Genomic DNA, 21,306 nt, shown 5'->3' with positions numbered 1-21,306 from the left:
TGTACAACTGCAGTCACATGATGCTGACGACTGAGCAGTGCCTTGCTCAAGTACGTCCTAATGCTGGGAACTGAGGTCAGCAGTGAGAAGGACTGGGCAATATCACCAAAAATCACCATTGTGATTAACTGGTCCATGCACCTCTAACAATTCTATATTTATTTTTTAAAATATACCTTTGGAGAAAATGAGATTCTTATTTGAACTGTGCAAGAAAAAAAAAAAGAAAACTATGGATTTGTATTCACTGGCTTAGGCCATGTTAATCATTTGCACAATAAATGATACAACTGGAGGTTGTCTTACACTGTGTAATGGACAGGTTGCTTACCATAGGCAGGTCAGGTACTCAGTTTACTGCTGTTATCTCAATCCTCGACTTACATTTGCATATTGTGTTACATGGCTGTTGGTGATGAGTTTGTGAACATGCGCAAAGATTGTGAACACACACTAGCCGTCAGCTAATGGTTGTTAGTGAATTGAGCTTTGAGTCACTTATGAAGGTATAGGTAAGTTAAGGAAGCCTATTAGGGTAGGTTGACTGCATGTCTGAAACCATTTGACATAATTTAACATGAGTAAAACTGGTTAATGAGTCATTAAACTTATTGGATTTATTTTGTCATCAAACCCTGAAAAAAAGGTTACCCTTCAACATCAGATCTAAAGATTAGTCTTGGATTAAATGGTAAATGCCTGCAGCTATACATGTAGAACAACAACAACGACAAAAAAAAATGTCTGCGATTCATTATTTTTAGTATTGATTTATCTGTTGTTTTCCTGATTGAACATTTTCTTTAGATGTCAGAAAGTAGGTATGATGCTTTTATGATAATGTGCCAAAGACCCAGGGGACACATTCAGATTGTACACAACACATTTAAGGACGTGTCCAAATAACTGCAGATTATAGTCCGACTGACTAATTGTTTCAAGTCTAAAACATAGTATTATTCCTACCAAGGAAATTAATTGTGAAAAAACAAGTATTAATAATAAATATAATTTGAATGAGACACATAATATAGAGAAATGAAGACCAAAATACAGTTTTAAAAGATGTAATAGTTTAGTCTCTGTGTTTTTACTTTTTTCATCTTCAAGTATAGAGTATAGGCGATCAAGGCATTCAAATAAATCAAAAAATGATGTGATTCACTGGGTACACAGTGAGTCATGTATGTGTATTGTTGACATTCCAGGTTTGCCTTGTGACAAGATAATATACATTATCATCACATATACCTCTGCTCCATCTCCAGAGTAGTAAGGCAAGTCGTGAGACCCTGGAATACAATAGTACTACCAAAAGAGCCAAGGTTTTCAGCTTTTAAAGTGTAGTAATGATAGTCAGATGTGGATGTGAGTTTAATTTCCTACCATATTAATTTATAAAATCATTAATTAGTTTGGATATAAATGTGGCTTGGAATCATAGTTCTATTCATTTCACTCTTTTTACTGCCAATATTCCACAGACAGGCTTTTTTAATAAAGTTCCTGAAGAAAGCATTTCAAGTGCTTTCAGTAATGTGTGTTAAGTATTTCTCTAGGTGTTACATGCGGCAAAACTACATGTGGAGAAAACATCCAAGAAACTAAAGAAAGATATCTGTATTCAAGGTAGTACACCTCATAATTTAACCCGTCGTTGAACACAAGCTGCTTTCTGATCACTACACCACAACATTATTCAATTGCCTTAATGAGTGCATTTAAAAACTATTCAGCTATGCACATTTTTGATGTTACGGGCCTGTTGTAAAACATTTTGAAGTCTCAGCAAATGGTTGTAATAGCTTCCTTTCAAAATTGTGATAATGATTATGGATGTATTCAAATGAAATTAAATCTCAAAGAAGTGTGATGCAAGTCAGTGTGACTAACTCAGGCGCATCAATCATTTTCCCCAAATCTTACAGGAACAGTATCAATTCAGTCGGAGGTACTTTTGATGCCACACACAAAGGAATAATAATTGCTTTAATTCAAAGGTACACTTTATACTTACAATTTCAATCAAATTTGAGTCTAGGATCAAAAAGATATGTTTGCATTATGCTCTTGAGCAATCCAATCCCTCAGTCTGAGGACAGATTTTCCCAGAATGTTTAGTTAATAGAAAAGCAGATGGCAGATCTTCTTTCTGCACTCATTACATTAAGAAGATGCGTTTCCACCCGACAAGACCCGAAACCAAAGCCCCATGATTAAAAATGTTATATCTGAGGTAGGTAATATAGGCTCTGATGAATAATTCAATCAAATAATGTGCACCAATTTTGGTCATTTCCTAAATAATTTGATCTAAAGTGCTATGATGCCTAATGAAAAGCCTTCTAGGCAGGACAGAAGTTGCCTCTGCACAAATACAGCATTAAAAAAAAATTAAAAAAAAGAGGTCTTCTGGATTAACATAGGAATAGTGAGGAAGTCAAGCAAAATGGTAGATTTTGTTGTTAAACGTGATGGATGTGACCTGAGGACAACGGGATATTAATTTGCATGTGATTAGCAAGACTGATTGAGTGGATACAGAAGTGGCATGCTGTGGTGTGTTGTTGCCGTGTCATGAGGTTGTCATCCGGTGTGTGTGCATGTGTGCGTGCGTGCACTGTTAGCCTGGTTCACGTGTATTGGTGCGTGCGTGTGTGTGAGTTTGAGTGTAAAACAAGCTCAGTGGCTGCAGGTGTGAAAGTAGCCCAGGCTGTGAACTCCACACACTCCCGCATCCTCTCTCACTTCCTCTCCCCACTCATTTCTTTTTCTTTTCCTCTGATTTGGTTTTACACTGCTGCACTCTGCTCATTTGCATCTGCTCCTGACACCCTTGTACCACTCAGAAGCAGCCCTTCCAGCACACACGGAGCATTTCTCTCCCTCACACACACGCATTTGAAAAAAAAAAAAAAAAAAAAAGAAGCTATCATCGTTTGCAACTCATCCCATTTTCGGATTGTAATTACAATGAAAACTCCTGGTACAACATGTCTAAGAAAGCAGTTTCTGGTGGTCGAGTCTTTTCTGGCGATGCTTAAATTGTGCATCTGAATATTTATAATCAAACTATCGGTTACATCTGTTAACATACCATTGGGAATTGACATGGCCTTCATTGGGGGAGTCTTTTGTTTAACGTTGTACGTGAGGTTTGTGGTTGTTTGGTAGCTGCTCACATACAGTATGTGTTTATGCCATTGTGTGTCAAGCATGGGTGCACAATGCAACTGTTAATTACATCTTTAATCCAATTAATTTAACTGAACTGGCAAAATGAGTTGAACATCGGGTTGCTCTGGATCTGCGCTGCTGAGAGTGTCGCGATGAGCCAAGACACGATATAATACATAAAAACTGACTAAAGAGACAAGGCATGGTTCATTTTTCCAAGCGCTATTCTTTTACGAAACAGCCTGTCTGTTAATAAGCAGGAAGAGAGATTGGTCTCCAGCTTGTACCCTCGTTTGGTTTAGTAAATGCACCAGTTTTCTTGTAATTCAGCTCCGCAATGTAACTAGAGGTAACACAGAAGAAAGCATGTATTAGATCGCGCAGTCGAATGTATCCCAAACTCTGCTTTCTGATTTGCTTCTGTAATCTTCTAGAGCCTTTTTCTTTAGACACGCATTTCACCACACAAAAACAGAAGCCAGTTTATTGGAATTTTATGCAAACCTCTCCAACATCACATTCAGATGTTGCAATTGCAGATCCTACCGAATAGCACTATGTATTAGCAGCTATGTACGAAGTATGAAGATTGATGAAAGAGTTTTAAAATGTTATTTCTATGTATAGCAATGTAATCACGCCAGGAAACTATAGGCTGTCTCAAGTTCTGCACTTGTAAAACATTTCACGCAGTTTAAGAAAATGGATGAAGTGACAATACAAAGCTTTTTCGAGTCACAGGTCATGCTAATTACATCTTCTCATAAAAAATAAGCCTGACCCTGTACAACTCACACAATCGTGCATTGATTTTCTAAAGAGAGCGTGTTTAATAAATTTAGCTACAGTAGCAGGACCAGGTGGTCAATCATTGTCCCATTCTCAAAGCCCTTGATGAGCACTGAGAAAGATCACAGAAATAATACGTCATTGTTCTGTCTAATTGCAGCATGTCACAGACAAGAGCGGATTTGCATTTTAAACAAGCACTTGTTCTGATTGAGGAACAATTGTTATATATTTCATTAAATGTGTGCGCCGTGCCGAGGGCAGCGCTCTCCCTAGATGTGGATGTAAACCACAAAGCATCCCGTTTCACTGGAACATCATTCCGTCAGCGATTCAAGATATCCTTTAATATATGTTTGTTTGTTTTCATTTCTTTTACACTTATGCATACTTTAGTAATATTTTTCCTCCCACCAACGATTAATTTAATCTCTCAGCCTTCTTCAAGGTCTTTTTATATCACCCCCCACTCCCAGTTCAAGCAGAAATGAGCGAGGGTCTGAGGAGAAAGGGAGAGGAAGAAGAACTAAAACAAGATGCTAGAATCAAATACCCTTTAACAGTTTTGACTGCTTTTGCACTATTTTCTTAGAGTGGATTTGAAGCGGGGTTGGGCTGCTTCCTGAATATCTTACAGCCTCCTCAGTGTCTTTATCTACAATTCCACTTATTTACAGATCACTGGAGGAACATCTGCTCCAACACTTGCCCCGAATCTAAGAAGTGATGTTTTGCAATATACCATTTAATTTTTAATGCTGAAATTCAGTTCTCCTTCAAAACAGAAGAACTTTCATAGATGAGCTCCTTTTGATGACAACTAAAGAACATCCAATAGCCTGGAAATATACTGGAATTCAAGGGATAAACAAAACTGCAGCAAACAAACAACTACAGTAATGGTAAACACTGCAAAAGTTGACAATATCACAGAAACATTAAAGTAGCAGCACTATTTTATCTTAGTTATAAACAAGTCTGAATACTGCTAGTCAAATGAGATAAGTCACAATATGTCAAAAAATACCCAACAAATAACTTACTGAGAGACTAAAAAATAATAAAAAAATAATAAAGTCTTGTTTTAGTTTTACCAAAATGACTAATAAGGAAGGGTCATGAATGCTCCAGTATTAACAGAATCCAACCAGAAAAGATGCTGTGCGTAAACTTCAACACTCGCAAGTGTGGACCCAAAACACCTGCTTCACAAAGAGGTTTAGAGCGAGCCATCTTGCACAATTACTGTGAAGTAGATGGCTGTCATTGTTACTGATCCATTTTGTTACGCAGACACAGGAAAGTTGTGATGCACCTGCATGCGTTCATCTGTACGGCAGTACAGCCTGGCCTCGTGCCAGCAACCCTCCGCACTTCAGCTACTGCCAAATACTACACATATTTGATTTGCAGTGCCGCATAATAGGCCATCAGCTTAATTATTACTGACGAGTTATCATCCTGAACCTTTCTGCACAGAATTGCAGGAACAAAAAAAGAATGGCTCATAATACCAACATTTGCATGTGGATCAACAACAATGTTGTTTTTCAGCTGCTCATTGAGAACATAGCAAAGTTTCGGCCCATTATATTTGTGAATGCCTGCGAGGAAAGAGACGGAAAGGAGCACAACAGTTTACAGCTTTGCAGACATTTACATATAATGATATCTGGTAACAACCCCACATGGACAAAGGCATGCAAGGCGAGCGGTACAATATGCACAAGGGAAAGACAATGAAGCGCCATTAACGTGCTTCTGCATTCAAACATTATTGCGCATGTAAAGTAGCGTGCCTCATTGGCATCTTCTGTTCTTCAGAAAGCATGACACTATAGACCTAGATCAGGATTATTATTTGTTGGATTTGCTGTTTTACACAATTACATGATCCAACTTAGTGATTCTTAAAGACAGAACAAGTTACGGATGTTAATGATTTGCGCGAATAATGATGTTAGACATAATGCAACATCAGTTTGTCAGTTTTGATGCAATTCTGTAATATTTCCCATATCTTGATATCAGTTCTAAAAAGTATTATTCCTGTGAAAAAGTAGTATAATTTATTTTAAAAATATTTTGTGATGTCATTCAGGAAAAAATAACATTATTAACACTTTCTGCTATTTAAATATCCATTCATGTATTTGGTAAAATGTCTGTTGACATATGCATGTGTGCTGTTACACACCTCTTAAGGTACTTAAGCCCAGAAATGTGTATGGCATAGTAACCTACTTTTCACACCAGCCACATCTAATGTTATTGTACGGTGTGTGTCGGGAGTTACACCCTGGCCCAACTGAAAAGGGTGAATAACGTCCTAAGACCCAAGGTTTGCCAAGCATGTATGGGTCTGTTTATACTGGATGCAGGTCACGAAGCTGACGTTATAACAACACACAACCTGTGCACTGTGCGGTGTAGGTTCTCCCACTAAATGTAAGCAGCCCACTCACTTTGACTTAAGTATAAAACAAGCTAATCCTGCAGCATTTATCTTTACACCAGAATATTTCCTGACTGCAGCGTGACAGTGAAATATTTTCAGCAACTCTTTTGTATTTATATCATAAATCAGCTGTTGTCTTGTGACACAATATTCAACATTTACACACACTGTCACTGAACATGCGATCTCTTTCTCTGCTCTTCTTTTAAAAGCCCTCGGTGAATTTCCATTTTTGAAAAGGCGACGGTTGTGCTGAAGTCAGTACAGAGTGCAGTAATCTTCCAAAGAAAAGGGCTCTGTATTTGTTCGTCTCACTGTGCAACCAAGTCCTTCATATCCTTCCATCTGCCTTTACGTCAGACCCTTCCTACTGTACCTGCCCTGCCTGGCCTTCTCTTCTCGCCATGTTTTAGTTGGCACAGTTCATACAGTACATCCATCACTATTATGCTGCACTGTGACTGTAGCTATGTAGTGGGAAACTGTTCAAAATAAAGTCTGAAATAAATAAGAAGGTTGATTCAACAAAACACAGTATAGAAGTGAAATACTGACACAGTAAATCACAATTTTTAAGAGCGTTACGTAGTCTTTGCCTTTTTATTTTCTTCACACACAAAGCCACTTTCTTTGTGGTGCTCTTACTCTACAGCACATAGCTGGTGCCGGGTATGATTGGTGAGCAGCTGTCACAGGTGTGTTACTTAGAAAGTGTTGTCACTTTAGCAAGCCTGTAGAGAAAAATGTTGTCAGACTAGAAATGGGGAATTATCATAATACCCAACTGACAAACGGTGCAAGGCATACAGCCGTCGGCCCCGAGTCTGTCTCTGTTTTCTTCCTGTTAAACGGGAGTTTTTCCTCCCCTCTGTCGCCAAGTGCTCTCTCAAGGGTCCACAGAGATGACTTATGATTTGGCACGAAACTATTTAAATTAAATTAAATTGAAAGAAAAAAAACAACTTAACTATGTTTTAGAGGGGGCTTTCGAGTCCTGTGGGTTGGGGGGAGGGGACTCTGTGGATCATCCCACAGATACATGATCAGTTTGGGATCTAGTGAATTTGGAGGCCAGGTCAACACCTTGTGCTGTTCTTCATGTTTTTTGTGCCTGGTCTGGTCTAGGTGGGTGGTACATGTCTAAGTAACATCCACATGAATGCCAGATCCAAAAGTTTCCCAGCAGAATACTGAATTGTCACAAGATGGTCAATATTATTTACTTCTCCTGTCAGTGTTTATAATGTTCTGGCCAATCACTGTATATACAGCATTATTTTATTTTCTCTGATGCACTCATTTATTCACCTTCTATGTTTTACATGATACAGACATGCTTTAGCGGAATAGGACTGTATAATACTGTTCCCACATCCAGTATGAGGCCTTCATACTCAAGAACTTATGATTATGACATTGGAAGTTAAGTGGTAACATGGCCTGTAAGATGTGGCAACACCGCTGCAGCTGTGACACAGTGAAGCTAACCATTTAGCATGCTAACATAGGAAATGCAAAGACGGAATGAAAAGATGAAACTGTACTTTCCTCTTTCCAAAATATTAACTTGCCTGCCACCAAAAAAAAAAAAATAATGAACTCCCATGGCTTGCACCATTTCTGTAAACACCAGCAAAAAGGTAACAACTCGTGAATTCAGAGCTTTCAAAAAATTTCCACTTCCGAGATTTTGACTAGGGGGACTACTTCCATATGCAATCTTCTCGTGAACTCGACCGCATTTGAAAGCATCAATAGTTAAAAATATTTTAAGATTGCTGACTGTGTGGCATAATATAAATTGCACATATGAATGTTTGAGTTGGAAAAGTCACAGTGTTCCTCTGTTCCACTACGCTGTGCTTGCTGCAGAGAAGATCTCCGTTCAGGTCGACCAAAGGAACTTCTAACGCGCAAACTGTGTACTCTCAGGATAGAGGTTGGGTTTACTGCAGCACTTTGACAGCTTGACAGAAAACAAAAGTGAAGTTTAACAATTGTCGTAGAGGAAACAGTCAGTAGTTATATGGCTCCGACTGGGAAACACCCACCAGGAAAATCACAGCGAGCTCTCAACCGAATACAGCGTACACTCAAGCTTGCATATAAACATACAGTGCTTTCTAAAGGCTGCCTCTCGATGGTTCCAGTTTCTCAATGAATACACATCAGCGGCCTTTCTGGCTGTGAGTGATGTCATTGTCAACTGCCTCATGTTTGTTTGACAGCTCCTAATCACACCTCTTGTGTTTTGGGGACTTGCCATTCAGCGCTGCAACAACACTGCTCCTTCTATCCGTCAGTCACTGTCAGTGGGTGATACTTTCCCCGTGGTGTGGTTGTCCATCAGGGCAGGGCCGGACACCGTATTCACATGTGGCCCATCAACTGCTTTTAGATTGATACCACACAAACCTGACTGCCCTTTTCAGTCTGTCTTTTTCCCCTCGCTTCAGTCCAGCTCCTTCACACCGGCCGAGAATACACTGCTGCCTTCTATTGACAATGCAACACGTTTCAAACAAAAAACCCAAGTCTTTCTACTTTCTTTTTTTTTTTTCTCTTCTGAAAGTGTGATCAATATATTGTGCAGCAGAAGTTGCTCCCACAAAAGCAAGAATATGTAAACTTTTGTTTTACACTATCTGTCTTTGGAAAGGAAAAAAAAAGAACTTCAAATAGAGGATACATCAAACAGAGAACCAGGAGACTTTGATCTCACTCTGAATGCAATGAAGTTACATTGCATTAAATTTTAAGAACTGGACTTGAAAATAGAATACCACAGAGAAACCTGTATAGTAAAAAGACTTGTGTATTGAAAAGAATATTGTATAGTACTTTTGGAGAAGGTGAGCTTCAGTGAAACCTGTGTACTTCTAGATGATAAACTAAAGACAGATTGACTGTGAGGTCCTGAGAGGTGAGGTGAGAGTACAAATGTTGATAAAGGTCCACTTTAGAAAAAACATTTATATTTGTGTATTGCAGTCCTCATGCACTTCAAGTGGAGTGAGAAACAAGAAGGACTGAGGCTGGTCTTCTATATTCAAGCGTTCCCTTCAGCTGTGAAGTAATGTTCTTACCTCTACTGTTGCAAACAAGCATCACAATGTGCTGACAAATGCCCCTGGCAAGCAAGACAGTATAATTCACCACAGATTAAACGGCAGGGCTCTCAACACAGAGCTATGGTTCATATAGTTAACACACCTCATTTCTATGCAAGCATATATTATTACATCACATGGGTGACATGCCCATGTAAACATGTAAATACAGACCCTTGTCCTGTCAGTCTGAAAAGGCATTTACTGCATTGATTAGGACAAAACACAAAAGAAAGTGAGCAGGGAAGCAAACATGATATTGATGATATGGAACTAGATAGCTGCTTTATTCCTCCCCGAGCGTAAATCAATCACCACTACAGAACAGCAGCTGAGACACAAAACAACATGATTCAACGGCAAAGTTGTAATTAATAAGACAATACTTAAACACTGGAAATACTACGCAATAATGACCTGTGTGCTGAATAATCACAGTGATGTTAAAAGTGATGTGCACTACAAATATCAAACATGCCTGATTTTTATATTTCTTCAGTATTTAACTGCATTTGGCCACTATACTGATACATGGTGATATTTATTCCTCTGTAAATGTGTTTTAATTCAGAATTTAGACTTTTTACGTGCAACTTGACACATTTTCTTCTACAAACTATTTTTGTGATACGTAGACTAATTGCCCCTGAACAGGTACGGTGTTAGATGTATTAGAACCCGTCTTCCACTGCCCTGGGTACAGCTGCTGAGGTGAAAGGCAGAACAAGCATACTAACAGTATGAAGTTTACAGCTACAGCTGTTAACATATTTGAAAATGATTAAGTTTGGAGGTGGGTCTATATTTGGGGTGGGGATCTTTTCCATTAGGGGGTGATTAAATAATGATAAGCTTGTGAATATTTACTGTGATATTACAGTGAATGCAATGTGTGACCCACTTTAGACTCGCACATCTGAAAAGGATAAACCCTTTGATAATTCTTTGACTGCAGACACTATTTGACAGTCAGTTTTGGGTAATAAAGTATGTTTCTACCCTGTTTTTCCCTCTCTCCAATTTTGGTTATGTTGAAGATGCAGTTGTGTTAGGCCATGAGATTTGCCGTCTGAGGTAAATGTGACTGAGTGATGTGTCATATAATCTCTTGGACATATCTAGAAGACGTTATTCCAGGAGAGGATATGGGGGCTGCCTCATGAAACATTTATCTGGGAAGAGTAGCACAGCGATGGTAGCGAGATGGAGTGACAGAATGGAATGAGGTAGAGAAGGGAGAATAACAAGGAAAGTGTTTGTATGTGCGTCTGACCGTATTTCTGTCTTTCAGTCATCCTGCTCCTTTTACCCCCCTACCCCGAGGACACCAAATTTAAATTTAAAATTAACAATCCTACAACCAGTGGACGAGTACATACGTCAACAGATGATATGAAGACATACACATCACACACAGTTTTAAACATGCTCTGTGAGCTTAGGAAGTCTTTGATAACTCTAACAAAAACCCCGAGGCTGAGCTCTGACACAAAGCTTATAATCCGGCCAAGTCTTCCTGTAGCTACATCGCTGAGCAGCAAATGCAGCTCTGGAGGTATTTTGTTCATCTGTCACTGATTTGTTTCTTAGGGTGTAAGAGGTGGTCTTTTGTAACGCAATATACTGTGTGCAACATTGATGTGAAAACAACTAAATGCCTGTTTATTTACATTCTATGCTTCGTTGCCTGACTTCGTAACTAGATTCTGAACACACATTTATTACTCTGTTGACTTCACTTCCATATGAAACTGATACTTCTCAAAGTACGACAATACATTTCAGCTGGCAGAGTTGGCAACAATTTTGACGGTTAATTAATCCTTTGAGTTTTGATTGATTGTTGATCTGACAAAATAAACAAGACCGATTGGATCAGTGCATTATTTGATAAGGAAAAGAATTGTTAGATTATATCAGTACTTATTTTGCCTATTAAAGTACTTAGTCCTTGTCCAGCGAAGACTTGGACCTTGAAATAAACATCTGCGGGCAAAGGATCATGGGAAAGATTGCTCATCTAACTCTTGGTTGTGCTTGGCTGGCCTACTGTGGCGTTTCAGTGCTGGGTGTTCTGATGCTGACACACACCAGAACCTACTGGGAGCCTGGTCCAGTGCCCTCTCTCAGAAGGAGGAGAGCTGTTCCCACCCAGACAAGGTCATACTGGCCTCTTGTCATTATCCTCTGAACGGACAAGGAAAAAGCATTCCTATCCAGCGAGCCATTAGTGCCAGGCAGAGACCAATTACCACCAGGCAAAGGGCAAACAGTAAGCGGACGTGAATGAAGCCCGACAGGTCAAACTGGTCATACATAGCAAAGGTCATTGTTGTCATAATTTCCGACAAGCTGAGGTTGTAAATAGCTCCCCAGATAAATACATGCGCAAGAAGGGTTAAATTAAGTACACATTCCCTGAGTGCAATAAATTCAGTCCATTAGGGCTCCATCCTGCTGTAGAAGAGCCTCATTGTCATTATCTGAATTGTCTTTCTCTAATCTCTTTACCCAAATTGTTTGCATCAGCAGTTCATCGTACACTAAGCTCCTATAGATCAATATGGCTTTTTATTATTAAGATAATGTTGATATTCTCCTTGACTTCACATCATGGGGATGTCAAGTAAACATGAATAACTCAGAAATATCCTTCACCCAGCAGACTGATACCACCAACCACCAGTGCTAACACATTTCTATCGGACCTTCCCCAGTGAGTATAGTGAGCACGGGGAGTTCTGCAAAACCTCTGAACAGATTATACATCATGTTACAGCTCTCTAAGAAGTTTCCGGTGTCTGGTAAAAGTGTACTCGTAGTTGTCTGACAACTTAAAAAATAAAGTAAAAACACGTACTATTTGACTTGCAGGATGTAGGGTCAATGAGGCAGCAAATACAAGTTTTAAAGTTTTTTTTATTTTTTTTCTTGCACACAAAGATCCGTGCTCTGCGGCGGTGGAAAGCTGCAGAGAAACGATAGTGCTTATCCCCGCTCCTCCTCTTAACTATCCTGAAGTGAGGAGGGGGAAAAAAAAAAAACCCTAACCCATTCACATCCACAGGAAAGAATCCAGTTACCCACCTGCTGTTTCACAACGCCAATCCTGTCAGCAGCAACTTGTTGTCACTATCAGGTTATTGGCTTTTCCCAGGTCTTTGTCACTCTTCAGTCAGAGTGGGGAAAAAAATAGGTGTAATTATGATCAGCAATCTGTTTATGATATGTTTCAGACATCCTGTTTGCCACCTGCTTAGAGGATGAAAGGCCACCTGATACAGAAAACTCAGGAAAGATCTGCATGCATTACAAATCACTGTTAAAAGTAATGTGCGCAAAAGCTGGATATTTACTCCGACGGTTTTGCACAAATGGTCTCCAATAATGGTGTCATTTATATCACAGTTATAGAACAGATCACCTCTTGAAGCTATTTCAAATCAGTCAAACTGATATATATTTAAAACCAAATCCACCTTTTGAGTGTTGTGGTACAGATACAGTGTACACACCACAGAAAGCATACATGTTTACAAAGATTGGATATCAACCCAAAAGTTTGCATTGTTTCTGATTTGTCTATCACGACATCAAGCTTTACTAAACTAACGCGTGAATGCATGTTCTGACATGTGTTTCTGTGGGAGCTGGAATGCGCGTAGTTTCTGCATAGAAAAATCACTTTCACCCGGTTCGTCGTCAGAGATTAAATCATACGAGTGTGACTGTTTGCTCCTGTTAGTTTAGACAGAGGGAAGAAATTGCAGAAAATGCAGGAGATCGCAGGAACTGCTAGAAGGGGAGGAAAAAAAAACATCTCTGTGCGTTTGGTAAATGTTCATCCCTTCCTTAGATGTGTAACTAGAAATTTTCACACACCTCCTCCCACTCTGCACTTTCATGCCACATAGGGGTGATCAGCTGGAGGAAATCAAGCCCCTCTCTAAATTTCCTCTCAACTGATTAAGATAAACTGCTTTTCAGCCATGGTTACCCCCCAACCAATCAATTAAAGTAATCAATTAAAGGCCTGCCGGCTGAGCCTTTGGTAATTGAGGGTTGAATAAACACAGGCTGCTGATACTGATGATAAAGCCGTAACAAAACCATGGGCATGAAAAGGGCTTGAAAAATGTAATTTCTGGGATTTGAGAAGGTCTCAATTGTAAGATATCTAAGGAAAGCTAGCGTTAGTTATTTATTTCATTTCATACCCAGCGCCGTCCTGGCTGTTTATCCCCCGCTGCCAGAGATTCTGCCCTAGGACTTTAAATATTGAATAAAATCATCAGCCAGGCCTTTCCAATTGGCTATGGCTACTATTTGAAAAAAGTGCCAGTAGAATTCAAACATGGCACTGTGTTCCAGCGTGTCCTCCAGTGAAAACAAATCCTCAGAGGCGGGTGAAAGAGACTCTTTGGCCAGGCTGTCCTTTCCACTCCTGGCTTCAGGTCTAAGAGGTGAGGAGGCTGTCTGTACTTCAGGGATTTTGAAATATAGCCACACAGGGCTCCCTAACCGAGCCACATTCCCTTTAATATACATTTTCGTCTGTTCTCTCCTTTTTGAAATTTTAAATGAAATTTTAATTTGCAGACATAGCAAATTGGGTCCAGGAATATTTTAGATTTAAAACAAAAGTGTGAAACAGAAATGCTAACGAAAACCAAATTAGAGAATCATTAAAAAATTACTTTATTTTTCTTTGCTGAATTCTTTATTGGTCATTTTTGATGACTTTTACAAACTCAGTAGTTCCTTTAGGCCGAATAATAATAAGCTGGCAGTCCATTTGGTTTCAATTAGACTGCTTTTGCAGCACTTCAGTGGCTGTAAGTCTGAAACTCACGAGTTCCTCCTCCTTTGCTGTCTGGGTTTATGAGGCGCTCGTCTGCCGGGGTTTCACCAGGGAGTAGAGACATTAAAGACGATAGGTCCTTGTTCAAAATCTAGATGACCCTCCTTCTTTACAAGGTCACTATTTACATGTGTGTGCTGTCAGAGGTGGCGTAAAGGGTCAACGTGGCCAGGATTCTGTAAGACAAAACTACTGCAAACGTCTGTGTAGTACTAAGATGACAGTTTTTTTTTTAAACAATACTTGCATGGTTATAAATGTGAACTAATTAATAAAATATGTACACAAAAGAAATGGAAAAAAGCTGATACTAGACATAGGCCAGCAATCTTTTTAAACACACTCCAGCACGTACAAGTCATGAGCGGGTCTCTTCCCTTTGTGAGGTGTTAACAACAGTAAGACTACATATATAGACTGCGTTCAGAGCACGGAAGAAAGTGCTATGCCTGCTCCAGCTCATTATCTAACAGCCGCATAACATAATTTAACATTTCCTTTGTGTTCAGGGACACCACGGCAATTAGCTAACAAGTGGGTCATCCATTAACCAGGCCCCTGGCCCTGGGAGAGATATAAGCCTCCAGGGCAACACTCAACAATTCTCTGTAATAGAATGGCTAAGAGAGAGAGAGTCCATTAGTAAACATTTAGGAAATCAGTGAGAAGGCAGGTCTCCACGGGTAATTGTATTACTGATTATTTACAACAAATACACTCTACACGTCATTGTAGTTTGTTCCTTTATCTTTCTCGTGATGTTGTTTTCAACTTTGGGTTTCTACCATTTGCAGGTTCACATTAATGAACTAGGAGGTTATAAATAAAAGTTTGCTGCCTCTTAAATTGAGACGGCTGCTGCCCATGAGCCTGCAGACAATTTTAACTAAAACACAGGATTCTCGCCCGTGCTTTTTTTTGCTCTTTTCTTTTTTTTCTGAATGACATAAATAATGAAAGCCTGTTGATTTTTCAGAGATTGCAATTATATGATCATGCAGTTTGAGGATTGAGACTGCTCTTTTGAGGATCTCAACTCAAAGCCTGAAATACTGGTAGATGCTTCCTGCTATTGACGTCCTCCTTAACTGTGTGTATTCCACTCTCTCAGCCCCAAACTGTAGATATACACAAAGAATAGGCTGCGCTGTTGGACCCTGATCTCAACAGGGATGATATAGTGTGGACACCCCTTTGAAATAGTTTACTTCAAAATAAATACTTAATGCAGCTTGCTTTTTCTGATGAAATAATTCATTGAACACACTAACATTTGTAATAGCTAACCAGCCCCTCACAACGGTGTTAGAGTAAGACTCAAGGTTGATCAATAGAGGCCTTAGGGGTTTTATTTTCTGTTCCTTGATCAAGGCTGTCAGATTAGTATAGGTACAGTGTAAATAGGACTGCTCCTTGAGCATAGGCGGCGGCTCTGCAGCCCAGGTTGGAGCATCGCTCCCTCATTAATATGATTAGGAAAACAGCCTTCGGGCAGTGAGGATGCAGAGCAGCCCACACCGAGGCTCAGTGGATACCAAAAACAGTACAGCGGCACAATGGCAGAGTGTCAGTGTGTTTTTCATTGCCCTCCGTCTGCAAATCAACAAATCTGAAGTGAATGTGTAAATGGTGCGCAAAAAGAAAGACGTTTCTGTGGCCATGACCCAGAGTGAGATTTGATTTCCTTTGGCAGCATAATTGGTTGGTGTTTACTAGTCTGTGTTGGAATTTAATAACTACAAGGAGTGAAATTTTGACAGTTTGAAAGCCAGCTTTATCATATTTTAGAGAGGGTGTTGGTTATTTTTGATAATTTTATGTTGTGGACAGCATTGTGCAGTTTGATTTCTTTAATAAATACTCCTCTACCTGGACCTCTCCTTCTATTCACTCTCCAAACCAATCTTTTACGCAGGATTCCTTAAACTCTTACACATTGTCTGCATCATATCAGCTGTAGGGTGTGAGATATTGAAGTTTTAGGGCCCTCCCTGACTGTTTTTAAGTGCAGATTAATGTTTTTCTTTGCTTCATTAATTTGTAGGAATTAGTAAATGTGTGTAGCATGACTTTAAAGGCAATGGGCGTGAAACAAAGTGAAATATGAGTGATAATATAATTTATTAGTGGTAGTAATGCTTCATTTCTCATGCTTCATTTTTTTTTCTTTGCTTATCTTTTTTTTTTTTTTTCCTTCTCCACAGTCACTGTCATCTAGTGAATAATTATCATTGGTCTGTGTGTCATAAGCCAGGAAGGATAGTGACACTTCTACTGATCTATTCGTCTTTTAGTGCGGATGACATCTCCCTCCTGGCTTCTGAAACAGGTTGTCACCTCCTCAATTCAACAGACAGACAACACAAGTGTTATTAGTATGTGTTCCATATTCAGCAAAATGGGTGAAAGTGAAAACGGGCTTTACAGTGTTAAATATCAAAATCACTTCTCAGTGGCAATAATTATAACAAGGACAGTTGTTTATAATAAACAATATTTAATGGAATTTCAGGGATAATATTATGTGGTGTGTCTGCAGATGTGGACTATTGCAGCAACATAAAATATAGTAATAATTCAAATTATGGACATTTCTGTCATATTTGGCGTGCAGTACCTGTGACTGTTAGCAAAGTTGATGCCCTTTCTTCTTTTTAAATTATTTTTCAATTTTCTTTTCTATATGGGACCTTGAAAAATTAAAGTGCAGAATCTTGTCATGTCTTTTATTACCCAACAAGACAGCAGCAGCAGCTTATATAGTGTCTCACAAGTCGGAGTATAATACATCGACTTCTTCTGAATATGTTGTTATAAAAGTGAACAAATTATGTGATGAATGCTCTTATTTTGCTGCTGTTGAAGGACACTGAAGGGCACATGAGGTCTAATTGTATGCAAGTGTCTGAACTGACTGTTGGTTTTGTATGTAGTACCACAGGGAACCAGTAGATGGTACTCTACTGTGGGGCTAAGCATAAAAAAGGGAAGTGTACACATGGACTCTGTTGGTGTGAGAAAGAAAAGGAGGTTCTCAATGAGCTATCACAAGGTCGTTAGATAGAGTGTGTTTAAGGAAATTCTTGGAGAACAGTTTACTGGTTCTGTGCATGTGTGTGATTTTAAGAAAATATTTGTGAAAAGTTTTGCAAAAACTAACACAACGTTTAAGAGGGGTGATCATGGGGGTATTGGCCCATGCCTGTCCATTGCTGTGTGTAACAGACAACAGCAGATGGCCCGTGGCTGCTTCCCTGCTTGGCCCTGTCAGCAAGAATGTTAGGTAGAGGTTACTTTGTTGGGTGATGGAAAAGCCAGATTACTCCTGTCAAAAAGCAGGCAACAATGCAGCCGGGTGCTTTGTTTCCCCATTTTCAAAGGCATTTGTTCTTTGATAAGGCACCGGAAACAGTTAGTGACATGATGGTGGGAACCTATGGAAAAGAATACACTTTCTATCAATTGTGTGTTCCTTATCCCCTGGTGGCGTTTGCTGGGTGTGGGAATAGGCAGCGTTCTGGGCACTGCTGCTCTGAGATAGCATTCACAGACCAGAGCACAAGAACAGGCTGCATTCAGACTGAGGAACCAGGGCCCTACACCGCAGGATTGTACACAAGGATGGACAATGTACACTATCTTTGGTATGGACACAAAGAACCAATGAAAGATTTTATTGTAAGGTTTGGCAGGTCTTGTTTGCAGCCTCTCGCTCTCTTTCTTTCTCTTCCCCTCCCTTACTCAGCCCTGTATTCACTTTCTACCTTCGTGTTGCAGCAGTTTCATTACATATGTATTATTTTACATTTGACTGATTGGCTAATGACACTGATAGTTGCTATCCTTCCTGTTTCCAGCATCGCCTTTCTCTCCGTCCACCTTATTTCCAGTCAGTCACCCCTTCCAATTTTCTGTGGTAGAATTTGTTAAAATCTGACACAAAGAAAATCGTGATTAGCTCTTTGTGCCATCTTTTGCTGCCGCTGTACAAAAACGATATCTGCAGCACACGCTCTGAAACAAGCAGTAAAACATTGTTGCTGATATTGATATAATTGATTCTATTTAATAATTGGCATCTCTGCGTGCTGAATGTGTCCACTGATTTGTGATCCATTCAGTGCTGGAGCTCATCAGATGATGTGAAGGCTAAACGTTTTTAATAGAAGTTGGACCCACTGCTGCCACCCACGGAGACACCACATTGCATTGGGTAAATTAGTATTATGATTTTAAGGGATAAATACCCGTTCCACCTAATTAATCCACCACATCACAGGGTGATATGACACCATGAGCCCAATAGATCAAGGACCACAGATCAAAGGCACCACCACTGTTAGAATCCTACACAGGCAAGAAGAAGGTTTCTTGTTTATTTCTATGTACAGATGGCCTGTCAACTAATGACTAAAGAATACAGCAATATACGCAAATTTGTTTATTGGTTGTTGACCGAATGATGTTGCATCGTTGGTCCACCGATAAGCATGTCTAATTAGGCAGTGGGGTTCAAAAAGTCAAGACTGAAATTCTAAGACTTGAAATTGAAATTCCTTGTCTGGAAAAACATTCTGTCATTAGCATAATGTATGATTTAAAGTGTCCGCTTTGATTTTAACTACCATTTGGCGATCTGATATCTATGGCCAGTATGTAAACTCAAATCTGGTCAATATGTTAACTGGAAAACTTTTTTAATGGTTCACACTCACAAATTGATTGTTGGGTCTGGCCTATAGCCGACCGGAAAGGCCTTGTAAGGTTTATCGAGGACATCCATGGCAGCCATTTTTAAATCTTTGCTTCAGCAATACATGCAATTGAAATAGCTGAACGTATAAATTATCCAGAACAGCATTGTGAGGCTGCTGTGACATCTTATGCTAGCTGGCTACATTAAGGCCGCTGTGCACACTTGGGCCTGACAGCGCTCAACATTAAGGGCTCGCTTGTTCAGGAAAGCAGAAGAGTAGTGTACTTTCCCCACTGGACAAGATAAAAGTCATTAACTCAAACGTGTTTTCGCATTATTTGTCATTGCTATGCCGCAGAGGAGAAGCCACTCACATTTCAACAGACGCACCAATGTTCTTTCAGGCAGCCCAGCCAAGTCACAAGGAAAGCACCAACAAGACTTACACAGTGCAAGTCAAAGATGGAACAAATCAGGAGAAATGAATTTGACTGGCTGCATTAAGAGGAAGGGGTAATGTTCTGCGCTGTCAGCCGAACTTAGCTGGGAAGTAGCTGACATTAGCTAGCTTTACCAGCTATGTAATTCACTATAACACTGTGTATTTTACTAATCACCAATGATATTAGCTAATCACCAACCTAGGAAATTGGGTTTTTCTCTCACTGGACCTGTCAGATTGTTACAAATATACCTTTTGGGATTTGCTGAACTACTAGTAGAACTAGCTGATTCTGTTTTTATAAATACAAAACATTCTGACTTATAAATGGATGAATAAATTCTGTTACATGTGACGTTAGGCACAGCTGTTGCTATTTTTAGCTACTTTACCACTGGTTCATACGCATGTACCTGTGAACCATCATCACAGTAATATCGAGTCATCATTATTAAATATCAGAATGGATGATGAGGGATTAAGCTCTTATTGAAGCAAACTGTACAAAGTGCTTTGCATTTCAGAAAAGGAAAAGATAATTACCTGGGAACTAATGGCTCAGATTAAAATGAAAAGTATTAAAATAAATCAGTTGTGAGTAGTTTAAAATTTATCACATGCTGACGATTATAATAAAATTCATAAGTTGATCACTTTTATGTTGACACACTTTCCATCATTTGTTTGTCTGAATTCTCAAACAACATAGAGAAGGAAATATATTTCCACGGTAAACTGGAAAATTCAAAGGTAAATGAATGTCCAAAGGACAAGACTCAAAAAATGAATGTCGAGCTCTGCTTGTCCTCAACCTGATAGAAGAAAAGAGCTAGCTGGGATTCTTATAATTTAACTGGCTGTGCTCTAAAAAATGCCACTGTTCTGCCAAGTTTACCACATATTCACTGTTTACTGATGGCTGTTACACATGTGGTTTTTGCATATGCTCTCCTCTCCCACTTAAATCATCTGCGGTCCCTGGGCTTTCTTTTGACATGTGCAATGTTGGTGCTGCCATTGCAGCTTAAATTTTTCAAGCAAAGAAAAGGCATGTGTATGAAATAATAATGACCATTTCCGACAGTTAGATTTCCCGCATGTGGCTGTCATCTTCTTTTTCTCTGTGACCACCACAATACCCCAGACCTCTTCCGCACATATCCATCACAGTTTCATTTATGCAGTTATACGCAATTTACTTTAGTTGTCATTGTCATTACGGGTGAGGTTTTTGATGTTTTTTTATTTTTTATTATTCTTTTAATTTTGACACAAATATTTCTCTGATTCCTATTGACTTGCTAACTGTAATCTCCAACCGGAGCCTCCAACAAAGCCAGACTTCTTTGGCCTTCATCTCAGAGGACACAGTCCCCGATGTCAGAGATCCAGGGTTGACTGGACTGACAGACTGACTTGGCACTATGTTTTTTTCTTAAATAATTCAAGTGCTTCATTAATATAGTATTATAAGCCATGTCAAAACAAGACCATGTATAAATGCAGGATTTTCAAGTGAATTGTCTGTTTTCAAACCTTCCAAACCAAAATTTTCTCCTGAAAATACATTTAAATGAGGACCTACAAATTGACTTCCATAACACGGTACTTTTGTGAGGTTAAATCATAAATGTCGCTCAAAATGTTCTCCATAATTTATTAAAGGTAGCATTGTAAAAAATTCCCACTTGTGTCAGGCGACATCAGTGTAAATGATGTACACATGTCTTGTGGCATAGAACGTCTTTCAGAGAGGCACTGTTTGTTTTGTCA

Source organism: Chelon labrosus (genome assembly GCF_963514085.1).
Source record: "Chelon labrosus genome assembly, chromosome: 3".
Classification (NCBI taxonomy): Eukaryota; Metazoa; Chordata; class Actinopteri; order Mugiliformes; family Mugilidae; genus Chelon; species Chelon labrosus.
Note: the sequence above shows the minus strand (reverse complement) of the source record.